General features: G+C 36.8%; 1 pseudogene; it reads right to left on the bottom strand.

The window, feature by feature from the left end:
• LOC149263907 (OVARIAN TUMOR DOMAIN-containing deubiquitinating enzyme 6 pseudogene) overlaps positions 1 to 5,327 on the bottom strand; it is a 47,622-nt pseudogene extending 42,295 nt beyond the window's left edge.
• Between the last annotated feature and the right edge of the window lie 809 nt (positions 5,328 to 6,136).

The raw sequence follows: 6,136 nt of genomic DNA on the forward strand, positions 1-6,136 counted from the left end.
CTTCCAATTCAAACAATATTGCCAGAACTTGACGAGGAAGGAAAAATTATATTGGAACCGGAAGCAGTCACAGAAACAAGAACTCGACAGCTACGAAATCGATCAATTTCAGAGTATCTTATCAAGTGGAAGAACTTATCCGCTGAAGATTCCACATGGGAGGATGAGAATTTTATGCAGAAGTATCCAGAACTACTCAAGCGTTGAGGACAACACTTTTTTGAAGGAGAGGGGCATGTTGGGTCCCTATAATACTAGTGATTACCCCATTACTATTGTAGTTATACCCCTTATTTATATTGTTGTGCCCCTATTACCCCCATATTGTTATTTCTGTGCCCCATAGAATCCCTCTATTGTTATTTTTGTGGCTTTATATTATTATTGTTAGGTCGGCTGGATTATATGGTGACTCCTTAGACTCCTATATATAGAAAGGAGGTTTTGTCATTTGTATCATCCAAGAATTGTTCATTTATGTAATGTAAAGGAGGTTGCCCCCTCGAAGAGGCTGAATTCTAAGTCATGGATCTCTCTTTTCTATCTTTTTGTGAGCTGGTTTCATAACAATATATTTCAGGAACAAAGCCTGGATGAAGAACAAATAAATCCGACCATATCTTGTAATGCATTGGCGGGAATTACCACTCCTCAAACCATCAAGATAGAAGGACAAATCAAGAAGAAAAAGGTAATAGTGTTGATTGATTCAGGAAGCACCCACAATTTTATTCATTGTAGGGTAGCAAAAGAATTGAATTGCTTCATATATCCAGCACCAGAGTGTCAAGTGATGATTGCAAATGGAGGAACAATAAATTGTTCTGGAAAGTGCCATAATATCAAGCTATCCATGGGAGAATATGTATTGACTAGCCCAATGCTTTCCATTCCAATGGGAGGTGATGATGTTGTACTAGGAGTCCAATGGCTACAATCCTTGGGTACAATAGCTTTTAATTTTGAAGAACTTTTCATGAAATTTTCTGTGGAAGGAAAGGAAGTTGAATTAAGGGGTATTGCAGGGAAACCAGGAAAGATAATCAGCTCTAATGGCATGACAAAGCTTCTAAAAAAGGAGCAAAGAGGTGTAATTGCACAATTATGTTCGCTAGATGTTTCCACATTGGAATCATCTATTTCTCCAGATCTTCAAAAAGTCCTGGACAATCATTCCAAGGTATTTGAGACTCCCAAAGGTCTCCCACCTATGCGTGATCATGATCATGCTATTCATCTGATTCCAGGAAGTGTTCCTCCAAACATCAGGCCGTACAGATATCCATATGTCCAAAAAAGTGAAATTGAACGTATGGTTGCAGAAATGCTAGAGGCTGGTATAATTCAACCGAGTCAAAGTTCTTTCTCAGCTCCAGTAGTATTGGTGCACAAGAAGGATGGATCATGGCGCATGTGTCCAGATTATAGGGAGCTCAACAAGCTCACTATTAAAGATAAGTTCCCCATTCCTGTCATTGATGAATTACTGGATGAATTGCATGGATCAATTTACTTCACCAAGTTGGATCTTCGTTCGGGATATCATCAAATCAGAATGAAGATTGAAGACATTCCGAAAACGGCATTTAGAACTCATGAGGGTCATTATGAATTTTTGGTCATGCCTTTTGGCCTTACCAATGCACCTTCAACATTTCAAGGTTTGATGAATTCAATTTTCAAACCATTCCTTAGAAAATTTGTGTTAGTATTTTTTGATGATATACTAATCTACAGCAAGTCTTGGAAGGATCATGTTGAACATGTTGACAAGGTGCTACAACTATTGGAGGAGAAACAATTATATGCAAAAACATCCAAATGTTTCTTTGGAGTCTAGGAGGTGGAATATTTGGGTCATATTGTATCTCATGAAGGAGTTAAGGTAGACCCTAGCAAAATTAAAGCCATTAAGGAATGGAAAATCCCCACATCCATAAAGCATCTGCGAGGATTTCTTGGGTTGACAGGGTATTATCGCAAGTTCGTTAAGAATTATGGGAGAATAGCAGCACCTCTAACAACATTATTGAAGAAAGATTCATTTTCATGGACTCCGGAAGCAACAAAGGCCTTTAAACATCTTAAAGAGGCAATGTGCCAAGCACCGGTCTTAGCTACACCGGACTTCACAAAAACCTTTATTGTGGAATGTGATGCTTCAGGAAATGGAATTGGTGATGTTCTAATGCAAGATGAAAGACCCATTGCTTTTGAAAGTCATCCAATCAAGGGAAAGTTTTTAAGCAAAGCTATTTATGAGAAGGAAATGTTGGCAATACTCCATGCACTTAAGAAATGGCGACCCTACCTAATGGGAAGACACTTCAAGGTAAAAACAAATCATGATAGCCTTAAATACTTTTTAGAACAAAGATTATCCTCTGAAGAGCAACAAAAGTGGGTCACAAAGATGTTGGGTTATGACTTTGAAATCATCTACAAAAAAGGGAAGCAAAATGTTGTGGCAGATGCACTCTCAAGAAAGGATGAGGATGTGGAAGCATTGTTGTGTGCCATTTCTATTATCCAACCAGATTGGATAAATGAAGCAAAGGAGGAATGGAAGAATGACGAAGAAGTGTGGGCACTTATTCGAAAGCTACAACAAGATTCCAGTACTTCTGATACATTTAGCTGGCAAAATGATTCGTTATGGTACAAAGATCGCTTATACCTCTGTAAGAATTCCCAGCTAAAACAAAATATTCTTATGGAATTGCACACTTCTCCCTTAGGAGGGCACTCAGGATTTTTAAAAACTTACCACAGGGTTAAGAAGGAATTTTTTTGGGATGGCCTTAAATCAGATATTCAAAAGTTTGTGGCAGAATGTTTGGTTTGCCAACAAAATAAAGTTGAAACAATTAAGACATTGGGTCTATTACAACCTTTATCCATTCCAAGCCAACGTTGGGAGGAGGTTTCAATGGATTTTATCACAGGTTTACCCAAGTCTGAGGGAAAGAGTGTCATCATGGTGGTAGTTGACAGACTTACCAAGTATGCACACTTTTGTGCATTATCACATCCATTTAAAGCCAGTACAGTTTCTACTGCATTTATGGAAACAGTTCAAAAGCTACATGGAAACCCAAAGATTATTGTAAGTGACAGAGATCCCATTTTCACTGGAAATTTTTGGACAGAATTATTTTCTTGTCTTGGTACTCAGTTAGCTCATAGCTCATCTTATCATCCTCAATCTGATGGGCAAACTGAGATAGTAAACAAATGTTTGGAAGGATATCTTCGTTGCTTTGTATCTGATAAACAGACACAATGGGTCAAATGGTTGCCTCTGGCTGAATGGTGGTATAACACTTCCTTCCATAAAGCAACAAAAATGACCCCATTTATGGCACTTTATGGGTATCAACCACCATCCATCACATCATATTTAAGAGAAAATTCTAAGGTTCAGGCAGTGGAACATCACATCGAACATCAACAACAAGTCCTCCAACTCTTAAAGGATAACCTCGTGTTGGCACAAAATAGAATGAAACAACAGGCAGATCAACATCGCAGTGAAAGAAGTTTTGATGTAGGTGATTGGGTATTCCTACGGCTACAACCATATAAGCAAATGTCCCTAAAGCAAGCTAAGAAGGATAATAAATTATCACCAAAGTATTATGGTCCATACAAGGTGTTGGAAAAGATTGGTACTATGGCATACAAATTGGAGCTTCCTGTAGCTTCTCGATTGCACCCAGTTTTCCATGTTTCATGTTTAAAGAAGGTTATAGGCGACAAGCTCCTAGTTCAAACAATATTGCCAGAACATGACGAGGAAGGAAAAATTATATCGGAACCAGAAGCAGTCACAGAAACAAGAACTCGACAGCTACGAAATCGATCAATTTCAGAGTATCTTATCAAGTGGAAGAACTTATCCGCTGAAGATTCCACATGGGAGGATGAGAATTTTATGCAGAAGTATCCAGAACTGCTCAAGTGTTGAGGACAACACTTTTTTGAAGGAGAGGGGCATGTTGGGTCCCTATAATACTAGTGATTACCCCATTACTATTGTAGTTATACACCTTATTTATATTGTTGTGCCCCTATTACCCCCATATTGTTATTTTTGTGCCCCATAGAAGCCCTCTATTGTTATTTTTGTGGCTTTATATTATTATTGTTAGGTCGGCTGGATTATATTGTGACTCCTTAGACTCCTATATATAGAAAGGAGGTTTTGTCATTTGTATCATCCAAGAATTGTTCATTTATGTAATGTAAAGGAGGTTGCCCCCTCGAAGAGGCTGAATTCTAAGGCGTTGATCTATATTTTCTATCTTTTCTTGAGCTGGTTTCATAACACCCTCTTTGAAAAATGACTTCCTCTAACATGATGTTAGAAAATGCTTGGATGAACAATAATATGAAATATGGTTCTAATCTTGCCATTCTATTTAAACTAGATTATCTTTCCCAAATCAAATTAAACAAGTAGATTCTAATTTTTATACTATCATGTGCTTATATCTATGATGCAATGCTTTTATAAAAATCAAGACTTCTACTAGAGAATGAAACTATGAATGTTATTCTACTTTCTACTTAATAAAAGAAAGACAAATTTCATAAGGAACCTGATAGTGATTGAGCTTCCTTTAGTAGTAAATATCGTTTGGATATTCTTCTTTCGGCTTCTTCTCAGGTTCTCCCTTGTCTTCAGCTATGTGTGCTTCACTTATTCCATTTCTTTTGTTACTAATTTCATCTGTATCATTGAATCTTAGACATATCTGGATTCTTCTTGTACTTTCCAAACTTCCCTTTCTTCAACTTATTGGTCCTAGTAATAAAGGCTTGAGACCTTTCATTGATTCAACATCAACCTTTACCTTGATCCTAAATTCTTCCAAGGTACATTGAGCCCATAACTCATTAAATGGTGTAGTATCTTTCTTTGAGTAGATGTTGCTTGCAAAACTACTCCAATCAAGTGGAAAATCATTTATTATACAAAGAGTCATTTTAGAGTCAGAAACAGTCTCCCCAAACCCTTGAAATTAGTCTCGTATTTGTGAGCTCTTCATCAGATAGGTGGCCATGTCTTCAACTTTTGATTTCATTATTTTATATAGTTGATTCCTCAAGGAAATATTTTGACCTGATGTAATTTTGGAGTACAACTTTACCAACTCATCATACATAGCCTTGGATGTCTTCAAATCGGCAATAAAGGGAACAATATGATCCTTACTGGATTCAACAATGATCCTTAGTGCTCTTACTCCTCCCTTCTTGTATTTTGCTAACTCTTGAGTCTTCTCTTTGTCTTGTATAACTAATTCACCGAGGACATATTCCATGACTTCATTTTCAATGAGTGTTTAGTCAATCCTCTCCTTCCATGCTAGGAATTTTTTCAATCCAATGAGCTTTTTTCTTTCCTTGCAAAATTTATCCATATGATATGTAGATTGAGACATAGAAGATAATATAATTCTTACTTTTTTAACCAAGAGTCCTCCTTTTTTATGATGTCTCCAACTATCTTGATGTTTTCAAGACCTATAAGGAGACTTCAAGAGATTCCCTAGAATGATGACTTCTAGGATTCCTTTGGTAATGATAATCCCAAAACTTCATGTTGCTTCCTTCTTCTTCAAGATAATGAACTAGAGTGTCTTTAATAAATAATTGTCCTTCCTTCCTACAATGAGAGCTTGATGATGAGGTCTTCTTCATTGAAAGCTTGATATAGTAACCCTCCTTCTAGATCAATGGGTCTTCTTCTTATTTCCTTGTGTCCTTCTGCAAATGATTCCTTTTGACAAACAAACCCTTCAAGATGATCCTTCCGCTGCATTTTCTTATTCACCTTAGCTCTGATTCCATGTTGGAGAATACAATAGGGAAATTATTAATTCAATTCTCCTTAACCTTAATAATTTCATGTGAACTTTATTTTAACTTCTTATGTTTTTTAATTATATCTTCTCATCAAACAATTATCAAGAACAAAAACAATAAAGACAATTGACACAAAAATTAGGGTCCAAGCCAGTGCAAAACCCCTCCAAGGGTAAACCCAAAAAATCTCTTCTCTTCTTATAGAATCTGCTTCAAATGAGAAAACCAAGACCCAAACCTCAACACCAAGACCTCCTCCTAGCAC

Source organism: Pinus tabuliformis, chromosome 6, assembly GCF_031772625.1.
Source record: "Pinus tabuliformis cultivar Carrire ecotype Pingquan chromosome 6, CPIR1, whole genome shotgun sequence".
NCBI lineage: Eukaryota > Viridiplantae > Streptophyta > Pinopsida > Pinales > Pinaceae > Pinus > Pinus tabuliformis.